The following is a 4,247-nucleotide window of genomic DNA, read 5'->3' on the forward strand; positions in this document are numbered from 1 at the left end:
TTGCCGTCGATGAGTCTACAGACCTCTCTGACACTGCTCAGTTAGCGATTTGTATTGAGGCGTCGATGATAGCTTTCCGATAACCGAAGAAATGCTTTCTTTGGTTTCGCTTAAAGATACGACAACATCGCATGATCTATATTCTGCAGTTACAAATACTATGTCAAAATTTGGATTGGATATTAGCAAAATGTCTGCAATCACAACTGATGGATCCCCTTCAATGATTGGGAAGCACTCTGGTTTAACTATCTTACTGAAGACTGATGCTGAAAATGAGAGGAAATACCTCATTCATGAACTATCATTGTATCCTACATCAGGAAAACTTGTGTGCAAAGTCTGTGGTGTTGACGGAAGTAATGAACATCGTAGTGAAAGTGGTAAATTTTATCCAATCAAGAAGCCTTCATCACAGACAATTTCAGGAGTTATTTTTCCAATGTTCGCTGGCTCAGCCGAGGGAAAGTACTGAAAAGAGTTTTTGATTTGAGCGTTGAAACTGACAGTTTCATGAAGAGCAAGGGAAAGGATGTGAATGAGTTAATGGATCCACGATGGCTCTGTGATCTCGGCTTTTTGGTAGACATCACCAGTCATATCAATGACCTTAATTTGAAGCTTCATGGCAGAGAACAACTAATCACCTCGCTATATGACCATGTCAAAGCTTTTTTTCTAAGAAACTTCACTTTTGGCACCATCAGTTGGAAAATCATAACTTTACGCATTTCCCAGTGCTTGGAAGCTGTCAGCCTTCTGATGTTGAAAATTATTGCACCACGTTAACAACCTTGCTGGAGGAATTTCACACCAGGTTTGAGGACTTTCGTCTCTGCAATTGGTTGTTTGAACTATTCACATTGCCATTCACTGTGGATGCAACTGTGCTTCCGGACTACCTTCAAATGGAGGCAATTGACTTCCAATGTAATTCTCTCCTAAAAGTTATCTCTGGTGGAAAAGATTCGTTGACCGAATGTGGATTGATTTTGCTGATCGAAGTGTTAAATGTGATGTCCCTTCATTTTCTATTCACTGATGTAAAAATTATTATTCAAACGTCTTTTCCACCAGAGATAACTCGATTGACAAAAAAATAATGAAATTTTTGTTTTTGGTCTCTAGAGAACACCTAATGGCACAATATCAAAAGTAAAGTACATCATATAAAAGCCAAGAAAGTTTTCTATCTACTGATATAAGATTCTTTGTGACCACAGCCAAATGAGAGCTGTATCAGAGCATTGCAAAATACTAAGCTCAGGGTGGCCACTTTTTTTTACCAGCACTGTATTTTAAAGTTGAATGCGGCCCTGGTCGACTCCGGTAATCAAAATCTGGCCCGTGGCACAAAAAAGGTTGGCTACCCCTGTTCTATACTATTCTGGCACAATCATCACTTTCGAAAATTGGCAGTTACATACTACAACACCAGCATATCAGTGGGGAGGATGATGTGAGAGGAGGTAAGTACTTATCGGAAATACATTTTCAGTGTTAGAAAATTTGAACTTCGAAAACGGTACTACCTCTTCTCACCCAAAGCTAGAATCCCACACTGGAAAGGTGAGAGTATTCAAGTAAGTGGACAACAACTGCCTTAAAAGAACAGGTGTACCAGAAGAAGAAAGTAAGGCACACCTGTGGGGTATAGCACTACTTCTGGAACAGGTATGCTCTTCACCCAGTAACAAAACACTAATATATATAGGGTGGAATGTATGAGGCAGGCACCATATATTCGAGAAAACGATGTACAGCACTTTACTGTGGAGCAGTGCAGTATAACTATGATGTTGATCAGCATAGAGTGGACATACAAAATGTCAAGTAGGTAATTGACAATGAGCCCGAAGAATTATGTGCCAAGGGAAGAGTACTGGGGCACACTGGAGAAAGTCCACTGATGCCTTGTCAAGGATAATGTTAGCAAAAAGAGTGATCTTTCCCCATAAATAAATAACAGGGGAAGCACCACAAGTAAGTGGGTAGATGAAATTTTGCCTGATAATCAGCCCATTGTCAATAGATAGTGCATTATTTGTTCATATATGACGTTGGTTATAAAACATGACATAGGAATAATTAGACATAGAAAATGCCAAATAATGTGATATGGGCATAAGTAGCTAGGCCTAAAGCACCATAAATTTTATATGAATAGGCCAAGTGCGGTCCGCCCGGGAAATAAACATCCAAGGGAATCGTCTTGGGATACATTGGATTGTGCCAAGTGCGGTCCATCTGGGCAAAAACAACAGTGAAATGACCTTAAATAAGTTTTTAAGATCAACAAGTGTGGTCTGCCCAAGCAAAAAACATACAGGGGAAGTGCCTTGCATAAGATACAGAGATCACCAAGTGCAGTCTGCATGGGCAAAACCTAGGTGGAAGTGCCTTGCATAAGCATGTATATTATGATCAACAAGTGTGGTCAGCCAGGGCAAAACATCCAGGGGAAGTGCCTTGGTTCGCTGAGTGTGTTATGATAAGTTGTGAGTTTGATTTCTTTCACTGTACAACCCCACTCAGAAGGAACTTCCATGGTCTACCACTCCAACAACTGGGAACCGGAGTGGTAAGGACTCCTATGCTCCACTAGAAGAAAAAGATAGGTGTGTGGGGGGGAGTGTAAATGTTGCGGAATCCAGAGGAATGACACACTAGAGACTGCACTATGGGTGTCTGCGATTCCCTATTTTGAAAAGCAGATACACTCAGAGCGTAAGCATCATGGGTCAGTGGGAATGGACAAAAATCCCCACATGAAGTCCATGAGTGATGGTCTTTTATATAAAATACATTGACAATAAAATTTTAATATATCCAGTGGTCTTATGGGAACACCCCATCTCTTAAGTGAGCATTTAGAATTATACTGCTTTAGTGCAAAGATCTAACATTCAGCATACCTGACCAGGCAATACCCACCACTAGGTGGGATCCTGAAATATGATGTATATCAACTTAAGAAGATACAAAATAATAACAGATCAACTTAACCCAGTTAAAGGAGAACAGATGTGATGAGAATCACCACAGGAGGAACACGATACCCAGTCGAGGAAGACCCGGCCAAATCATGCAAATATTGTGCTACAAATGCCACAGGACAGAGAGGACAATCTGGAGATGAACTTGAGTACAGGTGGGAACTAGATGGCAAGGAAATGGGAGAAAAGGGAAAACAACCTTCATGAGCTGCAGCTGTTATAGGAAGGAAGGTCCAATCCAGATAAAAGATATGGGAAACATTAATGGCATAAACATCGGGGCAACAATGACCACATGTCAGGAGGAAGAAATAGGTCTTAACCCCTTATCTACCATGGTTTTTTGTTTGTAATTAAGCACAAAGCTGCACAATGGGCTATCTGTGCTCTGCCCACCAAGGGTATCGAAACCCGGATTCTAGTGTTGTAAATCTGCAGACATACCGCTGTGGCACTGGGGGGCATCTACCATGGCCATTTTGTCTTATCGTGAGGGCAAAATCACAATTGTGAATTGAAAAAATTATAGAGAACTTATCTTTTATTGGATTTCAGATTTTATTTTTGTAAATAGTAGCATAATGTTAAATTATTTGTACAAAATTGTATTATTTAATGAAGTTTAGAGAAATTTAATAACAAAAATCCCAAAATATGTTTGAGACTATAAATAAGCACCTTCTAAGAAGAAAATTTGTTTAAACATTTTAAAAAATTTTCCTTGCACTTTAGCACTGGTCCTGCCATCTATGATTGGTCTTTAAACCTTTTTCTAGTCTGTTTTCTTTATAAAACAGCATCTAGCCGTGTTAAGCCTCAGTTGTAAAACTTTTAGCCAATCCTAGTTGAAGGTGTCAATTTCAGTACCATGTTATTTCAATTGCTATATTTCATGTTTGACAAATCATAGGATGATAAGCAAAGCATGTGACAAAACATTGTTCTCTGGATTTTACAATATGAATGGTGCTTATTATAGTAACTGCCATTTTATGTAGAGGTTGTATTTAGTATTGGTCAATAGTACTTTTTTATAAGCCTTAGAAAACTTGCTTCTGTAAAAACTGCATGGGATGTATGCGAATTTTATTATTTTTCCATAGTAGCACAACGTCGTGAGGCACGGTGAAGCAGCTAGCTCTGATACAAAGGCTGCCGAGGAATTCGTTAAAGAGTTTAGTTCGCTCATTGCAGAAGAGGGATATGTCTCTCAGCAGGTGTTCAACTGCGATGAAACTGGACTCTTCTGGA

The sequence above is a fragment of the Limulus polyphemus genome, unplaced genomic scaffold (assembly GCF_000517525.1).
Source record: "Limulus polyphemus unplaced genomic scaffold, Limulus_polyphemus-2.1.2 Scaffold7550, whole genome shotgun sequence".
In the NCBI taxonomy this organism is placed as follows: domain Eukaryota; kingdom Metazoa; phylum Arthropoda; class Merostomata; order Xiphosura; family Limulidae; genus Limulus; species Limulus polyphemus.